Genomic DNA, 18,949 nt, shown 5'->3' on the forward strand with positions numbered 1-18,949 from the left:
AACATGGTGAGAAATTACTCCAATGATTATGTTACATTATATGGCAGAACAGATGATCTGAGTGGGTGTAATCTCATCATATGAACTCTTTTTTTTTTTTTTTTTTTTTTTTTTTGAGACAGAGTTTCGCCCTTGTTACCCAGGCTGGAGTGCAATGGCGCGATCTCGGCTCACCGCAACCTCCGCCTCCTGGGTTCAGGCAATTCTCCTGCCTCAGCCTCCTGAGTAGCTGGGATTACAGGCACGCGCCACCATGCCCAGCTAATTTTTTGTATTTTTAGTAGAGACGGGGTTTCACTATGTTGACCAGGATGGTCTTGATCTCTTGACCTTGTGATCCACCCGCCTCGGCCTCCCAAAGTGCTGGGATTACAGGCTTGAGCCACCGCGCCCGGCGCATATGAACTCTTTAATAACACAGTTTTCTCTGGCTGATAAGCAGAAGAGGACGTCAGAGAGATTTGAGGAATGAGAAGATTTTGACATGCCAGGTTACTAGTTGATGGCTTTGAGGATGTAGTGGGTCACTAAGAAGGAATTCAAGTGGCTTCTAGGAGCAGAATGTGACTGCTGACAGTCAGCAAGGAAATGGGGACTTCAGACCTACAACCCAAAGAAACTGAATTCTGCATACACTTGATTGAGTTTGGAAGTAGATTCATCCACAGAACCTCCAGATAAAAGTCTAGGCAGCTGACACTTCAAACAAAAAGACTTGTCAAATCTTCCAGGACCTCTAACCTACAGAATGGAATGAAAATGAAGATGTAACATACCAAAATGTGTGGGACACTGCTAAAGCAGTGCTGAGAGGGAAATTTACAGCACTCAATGCATATATTAGAAAAGAGGAAAAGTCTTGAATCAGTAATCAAGTTCTCACCTCAAGAAACTGGAAAATGAAAAACAATGTAAACTTAAAGTGAGCAGAAGGAAGAAAATAATAAATATTTGAGTAAAAATCAGTGAAGTTGAAAAGAGAAAAGCAATAAAGAAAATGAATAAAATAACAGCTGGTTTCTGAAAATATCAAGAAAATTGACTAAATTGATCGGGCAAGATTGATAAAGAAAAAGAAGACACAAATTACCAACGTCTGAATGAACATATCACTGCAGGCCCTATAAACATTATAAGGATAAAAGAAAGTAGTACAAGCAATTCTATATACATTAATTTGACAATGTAGATGAAAAGGATCATTCTTTGAAATGCATAAACTATCACAAATCACCCAATATAAAACAGATATTTGAATAGACCTATAACTGTTGAGAAAACCTGGATTTATAATTTCAAAGCCCCCCCAACAGGGTTTTCAAGATCCAAAGTTTTCATGGAGGAATTCTACCAAATATTCAAAGAAGAATTAACACTAATTCTCTACAGTGTCTTTCAGAAAGTGGAAGGGAAGAAAGAACACTCTCCAATTCACTTTTGCAGCTAGTATTCTTTGATACCAAAATCAGACAAAGACAGTACAAAAGAAAAAAAGAGAAAGAGAGACGGAAAGAAGGAAGGAAGGAAAGTGAAAGAAAGAAAGAAAAGAAAGAAAGAAAGAGAAAGAGAAAGGAAGGGAGAAAGAGAGAGAGAAGAAAGAGAAAATAAGTACAAAGCAATATCCTTTATGTATATAGGTTCAAAAATTCTTAACAAAATATTAACAAATATAATTCAGCATTATTTGAAAAGAATTATACATCATGACCAACTAGGGTTTATTCCATGGATGTAAAGTTAGCTCAGTATTACAGTCAATCATTGTAATCCACCATATCAACAGGCTAAATAAGAAAAATATGTAATCTCATCAATTGATGCAAGAAAGCAATTGATAAAATCTAACACTCATTCCTGACAATAAAAAACTAAACCAAACCCATCTCTCAGAAAACTAGGAGTAGAGGGGGGACTTCCCTAAAACAACAAAAAGAAACAAAAACAAAAACAAAAATTAGCTAGCCAATTGATACCAATAATAAATAAAAAAGGATTACACAACCATAACCTACTGGGATTAATCCCAGGAATTCAAAGTTCTTTTAACATCTAAAAAGAAAAATTAATGCAATATGCTACTTCAGTACAATAAAGGACAAAGCCACATGATCATTTCAGTAGACACAGGGGGAAAACATTTTACAAAATACCTACCCTTTTATGATAAAGCACTCAACAAGCTACAGATAGGAAGGAACTTCCTCAACATGATAAAGAGTATCTATGAAAAACCCACAGTTAATATCATAATTAACAGTGAAAGAATGAAAGATTTCCCCCTAAGATTAGGAACAAGATAGATATCCACCTTTGTCATTTCTATTCAACATTGTATGGGAGGTTCTAGCCAGGCCAATTATGTAAGAAAATGAAGTAAAAGCCATCCTGATTGGAAAGAAAGAATTAAAATCATCTCTAATTGCAGATGACATGATCAGTGTCCAGAAAATCTTGAGGAAACCACTAAAAATAATTAGAACTAATAAACAAGTGCAATAGGGTTGCTTATTGCTACTGTGTACAAATAAAGTTGATATTTTATAATACAAAATATCATTTTTATTTGTACACAGTAGCAATAAGCAAACCAAAAGTGAAATTAAGAAATTGATTCCATTTACAATAGCATCAAAAAATAAAATATTTAGGAATAAAGTTAACAAAATAAATAGAAAACTTATAAAATGAAAAATACAAAACATTGTTGAAAGACATTAAAGAAAACCTAAGTAAATGAAAAGATATTCCATGTCCTTGGATTGGTAGACTTAATAAGATGGCAAAACTTCAAATTTATCTGTAGATTCAACACAATCCTATAAAAACTCCAGCTGCATTTTTAAAATAGTAATTGGCAAGCTGATCCTAAAATTTTTACAGTATTCTATGTGGAAATGCAAGATAACCCAAACAGTTAAAACAATCTTGGAAAAGAACAACAAAGTTGGAGGACTAATACTTTCCAATATTAAAACTTACTACAAAGCTACAGTAATCAAGAGAGTGTAGTACTGTCATCATATATATATGATACATATATATACACACATATATATATTTCAATAGACACAGAGTATATATATATATATATATATATATATATATACTCTGTCTCTTTATATATATGTATTGCAATAGACACAGAGAATATATGTATATGTATATATGTATGTATGTATATATATATATATATATGGAGAGAGAGAGAGAGAGAGAGAGAGAGAGAGAGAGAGTGCAATGGAATAGAATCTAGGGTCTACAAATGTACTATCACACTTAGGGCCACTTGATTTTCAACAAGGGTGCCAAGAAGTTTTAATAGGAAAAAAAAAATCTTTTCAACTAATGGTGCTGGGACAACTGTATATCCACATACAAAATAATGAAGTTGTACTCCTACATCATGCCATATAATAAATTAACTCAAAATGGATAAAATGATGTAAATGTACAAGATAAAACTAGAAAATTCTTAGAAGAAAACATAGGTATGAATTTTAGTGATCTTGAATTAGGCAATAGTTTTTTTTTTATATCTGACACTAAAAGCATAATCAAGAAAAGAAAAAATAAACTACTGGACATTATTACAATTAAAGACATTTGTACTTTAAAGGACAGCATCAAGAAAGTGAAAAGACAACCCACAGAATGGGACAAAATATTTGAAAGTCATATATGTGATAAGGGACTTGTATCTAAAATCTAAGGAACACTTATAACTCAATAATAAAAAGAAAATATGGCAGCCAACAAATGGAAACAATGCAAATATTCAGCTGATGAATGAATAAACAAATTATGATATGTGCATCCCATGGCATATTATTCAGCAATAAAAATAACTGAAGTAGTAGTAAGTGTTACAACATGGATGAACCTTGAAAACATTATGCTGAGTGAAAGAAGCCAGTCACAAAAGGCTGCATATTGTATTACTCCATTTATATGAAATGTCCAGAATAGAAAAATCTATAGAGACAAAAGGGAGACTAGTGGTTGTTTAGGGCCAGGGAAGATGGTGTGTTGGGTGGTGATAGCTAAGTGGTATGTGGTTTATTTTGGAACCAATGAATTAAATTGATTGTGGTGATGAATGCAAAATTCCGTGAATATACCCAAGGTCTTGAATCTTGTACTTTAAATGGGTGAATTGTACGGTATATGAATTATATCTCAAGCTGACTTTTAAAAAATAAAGCTAAACCTAACATCACAATGGTGAAAGTCTGAATGCTTTTCTCTCAAGATTGAGAATGAAGCAATGATTTCTACTCTCATCACTGCTATTTGAGATAGTACTATGCAGTGCAATAAAACAAGAAAGGGAATAAAAATCTTAGAGATCCCAAAGGGAAGAATAAAATTATCTCTATTTACAGGTGGCATGATCATCTACACAGGATAATATATTAATGAATCTATAAAAAATGAGCCTTGGTCTAGCAATGGAGTTTAAGTTTGCAGGATACAATATCATCATACAAAAACCAATTGTATTTATTTTATTTTATTTTTTAGTTCAGTTTAAGTTCTGGAATATATGTGCTGAATGTACAGGTTTGTTACATAGGTATACATATGTCATGGTGGTTTGTTGCATCTATGAACCCGTCATCTAGGTTTTAAGCCCTGCATGCGTTAGGTATTTGTTCCAATGCTCTCCCTCCCCTTTCCCTCCACTCTCCACAGTCCCCGGTGTGTGATGTTCCCCTCCCTATGTGTGTTCTCATTGTTCAACTCCCACTTATGAGTGAGGACATGTAGTGTTTGGTTTTCTGTTCTTGTGTTAGTTTGCTAAGGATGATGGTTTCCAGCTTCATCCATGTCCCTGCAAAAGACGTGAACTCATTCTTTTTTATGGCTACACTAAAGAGTTTCTACTCAGCAAAAGAAATTATTATCAGAGTGAACAGGTAACCTGCAGAATGGTAGGAAATTTTTGCAATCTATCCATATGACAAAGGTCTAATATCCAGAGTCTACAAGGAACTTAAACAAATTAACAAGAGAAAAACAACCCTATCAAAAAGTGGGCAAAGGATATGAACACTTCTCAAAATAAGACATTTATGCCACCAACAAACATGAAAAAAGCTCATCATCACTGGTCATTAGAGAAATGTATTTCTATATGCTAGTAATGAACATGTGAAAACCAAAATTAAAAATACAAGAGCACTTACAATCACTCAAGAAATGAAGTATTTAGGTGTAAACGTAAAAAAATCTATACAGGACTTGTATGCTGAGAAGTAAAAGACAATGATGAAAGAAATCAAAGACCTAAATAAATAAATAGACCTCATGGATTAGAAAACTCGATATAGTAAAAATGACAATTCTTCCAAAATTGATATACACATTTCATACAATTCCTATAGAAATCCCAGCAAGCTTTTGGCTATAGGCAATATTATTCTGCAATATATTTGCAAAGACCTAGCATAGCAAAAACAATTTTGAAAGGTAAGAATAAAGCAAGAGTAATTGCTTTATCCAATATTAACTTTTACTACAAAACTACAGTAATCAAGAAAGCATTGCATTGGTGGAAGGATAGACACACAGGTCAATGGAACAGAACAGGTAACTCAGAAATAGACTCACACAAATATGCCCACCTGATTTTTGACAAAAGTGCAAAAAGAATTCCGTGTAAGGGCCAGGCGCAGTGGCCCAGCACTTTGGGAGGTCGAGGTTGGCAGATCACCTGAAGTCGGGAGTTTGAGACCAGCCTGGCCAACATGGTGAAAGCCTGTCTCTACTAAAAATAAAAAAAAAAAACAAAACAAAAAAAACAAAAAAATAGCCGGGTCTGGTTGTAGACACCTGTAATCCTAGCTACTCTGAAGGGGAGCATCACTTAAACCCGGTAGGCAAAGTTTGCAGTGAGCTGAGATCACGCCATTACACTCCAGCCTGGGAAACAGAGTGAGACTCTGTAAAAAAAAAAAAAAAAAAAAAAAAAAAAAAAAAAAAAAAAAAAAAAAAAAAAAAGACAGTGAGACAATTGCCTTTTGACAAGTGATGCTGTAGCAATTGAACATCCATAGGCAAAATAATGACCAAAATCTCATACCTCACACAAAATTAACTCAACATAGATCACAGATTTAAATGTAAAGTATAAAACTATAAACTTTTAGAAGGGAACATAAGGAAAAAGCCTTAGAAACTCAGGGCTGGTAAAGAGTTCTTAGGCATAAGACAAGAAGTATAATCCCGGAAAGAAAAACGAATAAATCAGACATAAAAGTTAAAAAACTTTGCTCCATGAAAGACCCTGTTACCAGAATGAAAAGAAAAGCTGAAGACTGAAAAAAATATATTTGCAAATCATATATCTAACAAAGGACTAGTATCTATAATATATTTTTAAAAACTCAAACTCAGTGGTGAAAACCATAAAATCCAATTAGAAAATGAGCAAAAGACATGAACAGACATTTCACTGAAGAGGATATATAGATGGCAAATAAGCACATGAGAAGATGTTCAATATCATTAGCCATTAAGAGAATGCAAATTAAAACCGCAAGATATCATTAACTGTGATACCTGTTAGATTGGCTGAAGTAAAAAATTTGTGATACCACCAAATGTTGGCAATGACATAGAGAAATTGGGACACTCATGCATTGCTCCTGAAAATGCAAAATGCTATAGCCACTCTGGAAGACAGTTCAGCAATTTCTTATAAAATGAAACATGCACTTACCTTATGACCCAGCAATCAGACTCCTGGACACTTATTCTAGAGATGAAAGCTTTTGTCCACACAAAAACCTGTACATGATTGTTCATGGCAGCTGGATTTGTAAAGCCCAAAATTGGAAGCAAGAAAAAATGTCCTGGATTTGGTGAATGGTTAAACAAACTCTGGCATATCCATACCATGAAATGTTATGCGGCAATAAAAAGGAATTAATTACTAGTATATGCAAAAACCTGGGTGGATCTCCAGGGCATATCGTGAGTAAAAATAGCTAGTCTCAAAAAGTCACATAATATATTGTTTCACTTGTATCATACTCTTGAAATGACAAAACTATAGAGATAGAGAATAGATTAGTAGTTGCCAGGGAAAAGCAATGTTGAAGGGAGGAAAATGGATGTAACTATTTAGGATGTGACAAGGGAGATCTAGGCTGGTAGAACAGTTCTGTATCTTGACTGTGCTGTTGGACACACAAAACCACACGAGATGAACTGACATGGAACTAGACACAAACATTGTGCCAATGTCATTGCCCTGGTTTGATATTACATGATGGTTATGTAGATGTAACCATTGAGGGAAACTGGGTGAAGAGTACGCAGGGACCCCTTTGTAACATCTTGGCAACTTCCTGTGAATCTGTAATTACTTAAAAGTGAAATGTTTTGAAAACTGTGGCTCACAGATACATTTTACTTCGCTGGTAGTTCCTTGACATTGAAAAAAACCTTAATTGTTGAAAGATTTTACATAAATACCTGGATCTCTATTGTCTCTTAAAAATTCATAAGACATGGAAATGTGGGCCCAAATTCCCAGGCTTCCCACTGTTCTTTTCCGTGGGAATTGATCTCTTCCAACCCAGCACAGTCCTCACCCAGGCCCCTGCAAACATTAAGCTACTAGCCTGGTCCCCAAAGGCATTTGAGTTTGCAGCCCCTAGTTATGCCTTTGTCCCCAACCCTGTGCCCACCTACACCCTTTTACCCATCTAAACACAGCCATACCCCAAACAAGAATCCGGCACATGACACCTCAGCACTGAACCCCTCCAGCGCACTGAATATACTATCTTTCTCTTTCCTGTTGTCAGCTCTGTCCCGCTGCATTCATTAGTCTCTGATCTGTTTGCTTTTGTCCCCTTGGCCCTGTTCTGGTTTTTGCCCGTATGGCAAGTTTGTAGGATGTTAACTCTACCACTGGGTTCCTGAACTATGGTCAGGGACACATGGTATTTTAAGTGGACACACCACAGGTCAGGGCTCTCCACTCCTACCTATTTGTCTGGGCAGGAAGATCAGATACTTTCAGAGCTGTCTGGGAGCTGAACATGTGCCTCAAAGCTCTCTGTGGTCCTGTTGAGTAGTCTAGCATTCCCTTGCACACAGAGAATATACTTTTGCAACACAGACGGGACAACAATTATTGCTCATTAGTACACGGCATTCTTGGGGGCAGGATCCATCCCTCACACCGGCAGTACAGACATATCCTATCCCTGCTTCTTCCTTTTCCTTAGATCTTGTTATAATTACAAAAAAAAAATTATATTCATTTAGAATTATGGAAAAAATACAGAAAATTTAAAGCAGCAAAGTAATTTACAGCTTTACTACCTACAAATGATTACTGTTAACATTTCGGAATACTTCCTTCCAGTCATACACACACACACACACACATATATATACATATATATATTTATATTTGTATGTACACACTTCAAAATGATGTTACACTGTATTTTGTAGGCTGCTTTTCTCACATAATTGTATGTTATAGACATATTTCCTTTTCATTTTTTTTTCTTTTTTTTTTTTTTTGAAACAGAGTTTCGCTCTTGTTACCCAGGCTGGAGTGCAATGGCACGATCTCGGCTCACCGCAACCTCCGCCTCCTGGGTTCAGGCAATTCTCCTGCCTCAGCCTCCTGAGTAGCTGGGATCATATTTCCTTTTCAATAAACATTTTTCTAAAACTGCAGTCAAAATCTATTTAAGATTAGGTTTGAATAGGAGTCTTGACTTTTTTTTTTCTTGTTTTCTTTTTAGAAGTATCTCCTTCCCACCCCTGATTTCTCTCTCTCTCTCTCTCTCTCTCTCTCTCTGTTCTTGATCTCTCTCTCTCTCTCTCTCTCTCTCTCTCTCTCTCTCTCTCTCTCTCCTTTCTCTCCTACCTCCTCACTCCTTTTTTCACTCCCTCCCTTTCTTTCACATAATAAGTGAATCAAATTCACAGGCTAAAGGTTATGGGGAAGCAATGGGCCTGAAGAGGCAGTAGAATGAAGAGGAGGCAGTTTGGTGGGTAGAGAAGAAAAGCTGCTTTGGGAATCAAAAGTGCTCTGCTAAGCCAAGTGGCAGAATGAATTGTCCTACCCTCCTTTGTGTGTGAATGAATGGAGCTGGAGCCCTGGGGCCAAGAAAGACTATTACTCTTTCCACTATGAAGATGCCAGCTGTGGAAACCCATATTTGTATTGAAAAAATATACATTCCTTTTTTAGGTGACACATATTTAGTTATTCATTGAAACAGTGAGGCCAAATCAGTTTAGTGAATCATAAGCACCCTCATTTAGTAAGGATTTATGTGTGCCAGGCACTGTGCTCACTCTTACTTTAAGTTTGTGCAGTAAAGCGTCGTGCATAAGACGTGGGCTCTGAAGCAGACTGCTGGGTTTGATTCTCAGCTGTACTGCTTACCAGATTTGTGATCTTGAGTGAATTACTTAACTCCTTTGATCCTCAGTTTCCACATCTATAAAATGGGGATAATAAGAGTCCCTCTCATAGGATCATTTTAAGGATTTAGTGAATTACAGTGTGTAAAGTACTTAGAAGACTGCCTAGTTCTTCACAGTAGGTGCTGTCAGCGTTAGCTTTCATTATTATTAATAATAAATCCTCACAATAGTCCCTGAGGGAAGTACTGTTGTTATTCTTCTATGAGAGGTGACAAAACGGAAGCTTGAATAAATTGAATGATTGCCTAAGCTCATGCTTGCTGCTAGTGAATGATCAAATTAAAACCCGTATCAGACTGCCTCACCCTGGAGCTGGTCTTAACTGCTATGGGTTCCCATCCTTTTTGGGAACAGAAGCTAATTTCCTGGTTCCCAAAGCCTGGTGCTGAGGCTGAGCAAAGCAGGAAGGGGACAATGAGAGCCAGCTGCCCTTCTCTTTCCCTTGGCCACTGCAGCAGACCTTAGACCAAGGGAAGACTAGGGACAAAAGCACCTGACCAGAGAAGGGGAGCCTGGGGAGATCTCAATAGATTTTGAGCTCCTGCTTGGGTACTGTGGGCTTAAGCTCCCAAACTTTCTGACTCTCAGACACTTTGACCTGTTTCAGAAGAACTGCTTACCTGGGTCTGATTTTCTCTTTCCCATTTGCAATGCAAACCCACCTCCCTGAGCCCCACATGGCCTTCAAGGCAGTCAGACTCACTGTGGCCAGAAAAAGACAGCTGTCTTGAGGCTGGCCCCTTTGTTTGGGAGAAGCTGGAATATCAGCAGTAATCCCCGATTCACAGTGATAATCAGCTCGCTGTCTGGACGGTCAGGACTGAGCAAAATAACAAGTGGGGCTGCACCTGTTCTGGGGGTCTGGCACTGGTAAAGCAAGCTGCTATGAATGGCCCAAGCACCCACACAAGCAGCAGCTGCTGCCTGGAATCAGAGCTTTGTTAGCATAAGAATGGAGCCTGCCACGCCAGCCAGCCAGCCAGCCAGCCAGCCAGCCAGCCAGCCAGCCAGCCAGCCTGCCAGCTAGCTTCCTTCTCCCCCTCCTCCCCATCTTGCCTCAGAACACCAAATGGGCCACCCTCATTGTGGGCAGACTGGACTTGCGTTTCTCTTCTCAACTGCGCTGATCCATTTTTCATTTGTGAGGGAAAGAACATTTTCAGTTCTTAAGACATGGCCCAGGTAGAGGAAGATTCTGTAAATCTACTCACTACTCACAATGTTCTCATTCTAGGACAAGGGGAGCACAGTACACAACTCAAGAGGCACACTGCACGCAGACTACAATGGGAACAGGGCTCCCTGGGGATATGCAGTGCACAGTCTGTGCAGCCCTGCTCCATGGGCAAATATAAGCCAGAGTATTTCCATATAAAGGTCTCTTGTCTCTTGCCACTCAAAGTGTGGTCCATGGACCTGCTACATCAAGCAGCATCTGGACGCTTGTTAGAAATGCAGACGCTCAGGCTCCACCCCAGATGTACGGGGTCAGCAAATTGAATTTAGCAAGACCTCCTGGTGATTCATACGTGAGTTAGACTTTGAGATATACTGGGCTGGAAAACGTGGTCTTGGACCTCACGTTTTCTGATACTTGAAAATGCTTGAACTTTTGAATCAGAAAAACTGTGGCTCAAACCTTAGTGTCAATGATTACTTGGGGTGTGACTGCAATCAAGTCACTTAACCTTCTTGAACTCAGTTTTCTCAGTTGTAAAAGGGCAAAAATAATAGTAATGATAGGTTCGTTGTGGGGATAACTAACAAAAATGTATATGAAAGTGACTAGCATGCAGTTTGGCATGTGGTCATGTTTCAGTGAATAGCTCTTATTATTATTTTTCTTCCCGGTAAACAACACTACCTTGCTAACTTCAGATGATTTGGATGTTGACTTGCCCAGGTGTACCAGGAAAGCTCTTTTACTTCTCCTCACGCTCTATGGGAACTTAAAGCAGTAAATTTAATTAATTATAACATCTCACACTCATACAGCACTTTGAACTTTTGGAAGCATTTTCATAGCAATTATCTCCTAGCATCAGACTCAAGGTATCAGAACTGAAAATAATCCTAGAGATCATTTGGTTCAACATCATTCTGTGTTCAAATGAGAATTGTTCAATGACTTGCCCAAGGTCATACAGAAAGTTGAGCTGCACTGTCAGCACTAGAACCTGATAAAAACCTAATTTTCAATCCAGTGCTTTTACTTGCAAGCAGTTTTAATAAAGACTATTTGCTTAGGGAGCAATGACACCAGAGGCTCAGGTCAGTCAAGCCTGGGCATGGCGATAAACTCACTCACCATGAACATTCTCAGAACTGTACAAATTAAGGCGATTTTATAGTATGGGCCTGGGAACCACCAGATTTATCAATGGCAAATTTCCCTTTTTATAGGTAAGAGTGTGCATTTTCCCCTTTCCTGGATGCAGATGAAAAGCCTAAAGCCTGAGAGTAATCACAGTTTGGAAGAGTAAATGAGGTCACCTAAGCTGCCCTGAGAACAAAGAGCTCACTGGGAATTAGTTCCCATGGGGACCACAGCATGAGTACTGGACAGGATGTCTTAAGGTTCTCCCAGTTCTTATAAAGGCAACGGAGTTTCATTTCATGAAGTAAACATGTAACAATCTTTAATCCAATGGAATATTCTGCAGCTTTTAAACAGACTCTTCAATCACTTAGGAGTATATTAGACATATATTAAGTACAAAATGCAAATTATAGAACTGCATGCAATTTCATATCTTGCACTGACCAGGGATAGTGCCTGCCTCAAGACTATGGCTGTTCTTTGGGCAGAGGTCTGAATTTCATGTATATAACAGGCACTAGCAATCCCGAAAGGCAGAGAAAGGGCCTTACGACACACAAAGGGTTACATCAAGTGTGAGAGGCCTCTTTCTGGGCCTTGCAATCAAATGAACACATCTGGAGGGGACACAGTTCCTGGACACAAGGCTTATGAAGCTTTTACATTCTTGATGCCAGAGATACCCTTCTGTTCCTGATAAATACTGAGCTTGTTAGTTATGAAGGGTAACATCAATGGCATTCAAATTTTTCTTTTAGCTGTAGAATTTTCACTCTAATGGAAAATATCTTCAGAAACCAGGATGATAAACAGATATAAAGCACAGCTGTCCTGCTTAAATTAGAGGCTTGGCCCTGTTATGTGGCCTGCTCAGCCTGCTGCCCCCAACTTCACTCCAAAACACACACAGGGATGCATGAAGTATAATTTGAACACCACTGCTATAAGTCCCTGGGAGTCATTAATGATTAATGGCATAGGAGCAAGTAAATAACATGGTAAGTTTGCCATGTAGAAAGATTATTCAACTTTGCATTCAACTGGAATGAGGCTGTTATAATGCCAGGAAATTCAGTTAGGAAGATATTGTAGTGGTCCAGATGAGAGATGATGAGAATCTAGAGATGTGGCAGTCAAGATGCAAAGGAGCAAATAGATAACAAAGATTTTAGAGGTAGCCTTGGGAGGATTGGTAATTGTGGAGGGTGAGGGAGATGAAGGAGGAATCTTGGATGACTACACTTTTTGATTTGGTGGAGTATTTATAAAACATCAAGTGAAATTTGAGACACATTGACTTTGAGATTCCCGTGGCAGTTCCAGGCAGAGACAGTCCATAGGCAGTCTGATAAACAAATCTAGGGTTCAGGAGAGAGATCCGTGATGGGGTAATATATCTGGGAGTCATGAGCTGGTGATAGTTAAAGCCAAAGGCATGGATAACATTGCTGAGAAAAAATGTGAAGTAGTAACAAGAGATTCTCATATTTTTCCAAACTCATATTTCAAATCTGGGACAAGGAAGAAGAACTCAAAAAGCTGCCAGAGTAGGAGGTAAATCAAGAAAGAATACTCTCAAAGAATCAATGAAAGAGCAGATTTTCAGGAAGACAGGCAGTATAAAGTTAATGACTCAGAAACACCAAGTAGAAAATCACCAAACACGAAAACGACTGAGAACTGTTTATTAGATCTATGACTTTGGAAATCACTGGTGTCCACAGCAAAAATGTGTTTCATGAAAGCAGAAACCAAATTCCAGTGGACTTAAAAAGTGAATGGAAGGTGACAGAATGGGGGTTAGCTAGGCAGATTCCTTTTGTCAAGACGCTTGGCTGTGAAAAGAAGAGACATGGGGCAGTAGCTAGAGTTGAAGAGAAGGTCTTTAAAGACAAAAGAGATTGTAGATATTTTGAAAAGAGCCAGTGGTAAGATGTTGAAGATCTACAAGAATGAGGAAAGCTTTGGAAGTGCCACAGGAGACAACAGTATAAAACTGGCTACAGATACGCCTAGGTTTGAGATAGAAGGGCAGGAACTTGAGGCCCTAAAAGCCACTATTTTCTCTATGAAATGGAAAAAAGAAGTCCCCTTCTAGGAGAGACAGAGACAGAAGTGAGGTTGAAGTCTAGAGAAGGGTGGTACAGGTTGGTTTAACATAATAGAAAGGGGATATGTAGCTTACTAAGGTCACTTAGTAAGATTTCCAAGCAGTTTACAGGGAGCAGCTGAGATTTGGTTTTCTGCTCAGATGCCAATATATAGAAAATGAAGAGGCAGATGCTGGATTAGTCCAGACGTTCTCAATCTGGTTGCTCATCACAATCACTTGGGAGGCATTAAAATACCTATATCCAGACCCCAACCTAAACCAAAGAAATCAGGTATCGGTCTTTTTTTTTTTTTTTTAATATATTTTATTGCAATTTAGGTTCTGGGGGACATGTACAGAACATGCAGGATTGTTGCATAGGTTCATTCATGGCAGTGTGATTTGCTGCCTCCATTCCCGTCACCTATATCTGGCATTTCTCCCCATGTTATCCCTCCCCAACTCCCTACCTACTGCTGTCCCTCCCCTTGTCCCCAACAACAGACCCCAGTATGTGATGCTCCCCTCCCTGTGTCCATGCATTCTCATTGTTAAACACCCACCTACGAGTGAGAACATGCAGTGTTTGATTTTCTGTTCTTGTGTCAGTTTGCTGAGAATGATGGTTTCCAGATTCATCCACGTCCCTACAAAGGACACAAACTCATCGTTTTTTATGGCTGCATAGCATTCCATGGTGTATATGTGCCACATTTTCCTTGTCCAGTCTATCATCGATGGGCACTTAGGTTGGTTCCAGGTCTTTGCTATGGTAAACAGTGCTGCAATGAACATACGTGTGCATGCATCTTTATAATAGAACAATATATAATCCTTTGGATATATACCAAGTAATGGAACTGTTGGGTCAAACAGAATTTTTATTTCTAGGTCCTTGAAGAATTGCCACACTGTCTTCCACAATGATTGAACTAATTTACACTCCCACCAACAGTGTAAAAGTGTTTCTATTTATCCACAGCCTCTCCAGCATCTGTTGTCTCCAGATATTTTAATGATCACCATTCTAACTGGCATGAGATAGTACCTCAATGTGGTTTTGATTTGCATTTCCCTAATGACCAGTGATGATGAGCATTTTTTCATATGTTTGTTGGCCTCATATATGCCTTCTTTTGAAAAATGTCTGTTCATATCCTTCACCCACTTTCGAATGGGTTTGTTTGTTTTTTCTTGTAAATCTGTTTTAGTTCTTTGTAGATTCTGAATATAAGCCCTTTGTCAGATGGGTAGATTGCAAAATTTTTTTCCCATTTTTTTGGTTGCTGGTTCACTCTAATGATTATTCCTTTTGCTATACAGAAGCTCTGGAGTTTAATTAGATCCCCTTTGTCTATTCTGACTTTTGTTGCCAATGCTTTTGGTGTTTTAGTCATGAAGTCCTTGCCTATGCCCATGTCCTGAATGGTTTTGCCTAGGTTTTCTTCTATGGTTTTTATAGTGTTAGGTTTTATGTTTAAGTCTTTAATCCATCTGGAGTTAATTTTAGTGTAAGGTGTCAGGAAGGGGTCCAATTTCTGCTTTTTGCACATGTCTAGCCAGTTTATCCAACATCATTTATTAAACAGGGAATCCTTTCCCCATTGCTTGTTTTTGTCAGGTTTGTCAAAGATAAGATGGTTGTAGATGTATGGTGTTGCCTCTGAGGCCTCTGTTCTGTTTCCTTGGTCTATATCTCTGTTTTGATACCAGTACCATGCTGTTTTGATTACTGTAGCCTTGTAGTATTGTTTCAAGTCAGGTGGCGTGATGTCTCCTGCTTTGTTCTTTTTGCTTAGGATTGTCTTGGCTATGTGGGCTGTCTTTTGGTTCCATATGAAATTTAAGGTGGTTTTTTCCAGTTCTGTGAAGAGGGTCATTGGTAGTTTGATGTTAGCATTGAATCTATAAATTACTTTGGGCAATATGGCCATTTTCACAATATTGATTCTTCCTAACCATGAGCATGGAATATTTTTCAATCTGTTTGTGTCCTCTCTTATTTCCTTGAGCAGTGGTTAGCAGTTCTCCTTGCAGAGGTCCTTTACATCCTTTGTTAGTTGTATTCCTAGGTATTTTATTCTCTTTGTAGCAATTGTGAATGGGAGTTTGCTCTTGATTTGGCTCTGTTAGTCTGTTATTGGTGTATAGAAATGAGTGTGATTTCTGCACATTGATTTTGTATCCTGAGACTTTGTTGAATTTGCTTATCAGTTTCAGGAGATTTGGGGCTGAGATGATGGGGTCTTCTAAATATACAATCATGTAGTATGCAAATAGAGATAATTTGACTTCCTCCTTTCCTAATTGAATACACTTTATTTTTATTTCTTTCCTAATTGCTCTGGCTAGAACTTCCAATACTATATTGAATAGGAGTGGTAAGATATTGGCTGTGGGTTTGTTGTAAATAGCTTTTATTATTTTGAGATATGTTCCACTGATACCTAGTTTCTTAAGAGTTTTTAGCATAAAGCGCTGCTGAATTTTGTCGAAGGCCTTCTCTGCATCTATTGAGAAAATCATGTGGTTTTTGTCTTTGTTTCTGTTTATATGGTGGATTAAGTTTAGAGACTTGCATGTGTTGAACCAGCCTTGCATCCCTGGGATGAAGCCTACTTGATTGTGATAGATAAGGTTTTTAACGTGCTGTTGCAATCGGTTTGCCAGTATTTTATGAAGATTTTTGCATCTACATTCATCATGGATATTGGCCTGAGGTTTTCTTTTCTTGATGAGTCTCTGCTGGGTTTTGGTATCAGGATGATGTTGGTCTCATAAAATGATTTCAGAAGGATTCCCTCTTTTTGGATTTTTTTTTTGGTATCAGTATGTTTCTAAGCATCGCAGGTTATTCTCATGTGCAGATAGAATCAAGGTCCACTAGAATGATCTATGGTTTGTGTTTAGCTAAACCACTATAATATAGAGTTATCCAGGAAAAAAAAAATTACACATGAGAATGGCTGGAAAAGATGCACTATGGAATTTAGGAGGGAGAGGGAAGCCGGGAGGGCTAACATCCTAGAAGTCCTCTGTAGAATCAAAAGATGAGAGATTTAGATGAAATGAAAGAGAAAGTATAATTAGAATGAAGGAGCTGGATATATAAGCTCTCTCAATTAAAATACTAGAGTATAAGATTTCAGCGGTAGAACAGTTTGGGGACAAAATCCAGGATCTTGCAATGGGTACAGGTTGTCAAAGTGGAACAGGGATGAAAGTGAGTGGAGATAAGTGATATCAAGGAAACTTCAAATAAATGTCAGACCCTATGCCATTCCCTACCCAGAACACTCCCCTTCAGTGGCTTATCATCTCATTCAAAGTAAGAGCCGGTGGCCTTGAAATTTCCTGTAAGGCCTGGTACAACCTGTCTCCACGTTACCTCCTGGACCTCACCTTCTAACTCAGCATAAGCTAGACTTGCCTCCTCACAGCCAGGTACACTCCTGTCTCAGGACATTAGTACTTGCTGTTCTCTATGTTTATAATGCTTTCCCTCAAGATATTTGCAAGGGCAGCTCAGTGAAGGCTATCCTTATTGAAATTTATTATTTTATATTTAAAAGTGATCCCTCTCTCCCAGCATTCCCTCATCATCCTCTGCTTAAATTTTTCCAAAATGCTGATTACCATTTATTTGCCTACAGATTAGCTGATTGTCTCCCTCACTGCCACCTTCCTGATAGTAAGCCTCTTGAGGCAAGAATTTTGTCCATTTGTTCACGGCTCCATACCTAGCACTTATTCACAACAGTGCCTGGTACATAGGCATTCCATAAATATTTGTCAAAGTAATAAAGGAATCATAAATTCAGAATGTTGGATCAATTGTCAACAAGGGCACTAAAGTCCTCCAGGAGAAAAGAAGGACTAAGATTGGAAAGGAAACTGATAAACCAAATATTAAACATTTAGAAAAACTATGGGTGCATGAGGAAGACAAGAATTGACAAAAGAAAGAGTTGGCAGTATAGATGCCATGACAGTTCCAGGGAGCATTGATGTCATTTTATTTAATTTTATTTTTAAACCAATTTATTTTTTTAAGAGAAACAATGAATTTAGTTGCATTTAATTTTGTTATCTGTTGGCTTTTTTCTTTCTTTTTCAGGATGAACATGAAAGACCTAAAAATAGTTCTGGGGAAATAGGAGAGTGTGGCTATTGCCCCTCAGCTCTGTAGAATGTGCAACCCAGGAGAATGAGTGGCTTACACTTGATTACCTTCAAGAGAACTGATGTATCAGTTAAGGCAAGCAGGTATCAGTGGTGTGAATACCTGATGGCACATTAGCATCATCTGGAGTAGCTCTAAAAATTATGGAAACCCAGGTCCCTCTTCAGGCCAAATGAATCAGAATCTCTAGTGATGGGGTCCAGGTTTCAGTACGTATTAAAAAGCTCCCCAGGTGACGCTAACATGTAGTCAGCACTGTGATGTGCTGAGGTAGTTTATACTAAATAAGGGTGAAGGACCAAGGGAGTTTGTTGATATGCAACATAGATCTCAAAGGATACAGACTGAAAACCTGAGAGAGAGGATAGGTTGTAAAGAGAAAGCACAAACATGTATGAGGATGAAAATACCCAGGAGAGGAAAGGAACTTACAGTTGGGGTAGTTGCAGTGGATGGCACAAATGGAGAGGCATTATGGGGAATTAAGATGTCTCAAAACACTGAGTAGATCCTTTTGGGAGGAAATTATTGAAGTGAAGTTGTCCCTGAGTTAAAGCGAACAGCCCGAACAACTCAGGCTTTTAGGCTACTTCTAGTCTTCTGCTCTGCCAATCCTGAGCTAGCCTACACACTCCCATGAAACCATTCTTCTGTGACTCCATAGCCTGTACTGCACTGCTGAAGGATGCTATGCAGAGCAAATTTAGGTATGCCTTATGTATCATGCTCACATGGCAGGAGTTATTCAAAAGGTGATTAATAATTGAATGAAGTTCAGAGTCAATATCAAGGAATATGTGCCATCGAGTGTCTGACATTTATTTTTTTTAAAAGTGTAATCCAGAGTCATGTCCCATGGCTTGACAAGAAAAGTAAAGTTGAAAGAGAAATG

The 18,949-nt window shown here is 38.3% G+C and overlaps 1 protein-coding gene across 5 annotated transcripts in view; it reads right to left on the reverse strand.

Moving 5' to 3' along the window:
- Positions 1-18,949, reverse strand: part of PAK3 (p21 (RAC1) activated kinase 3) — a 289,034-nt gene that overhangs the window by 255,329 nt on the left and 14,756 nt on the right. The window lies entirely within an intron of this gene.

The sequence above is a fragment of the Saimiri boliviensis genome, chromosome X (genome assembly GCF_048565385.1).
Source record: "Saimiri boliviensis isolate mSaiBol1 chromosome X, mSaiBol1.pri, whole genome shotgun sequence".
Lineage (NCBI taxonomy): Eukaryota > Metazoa > Chordata > Mammalia > Primates > Cebidae > Saimiri > Saimiri boliviensis.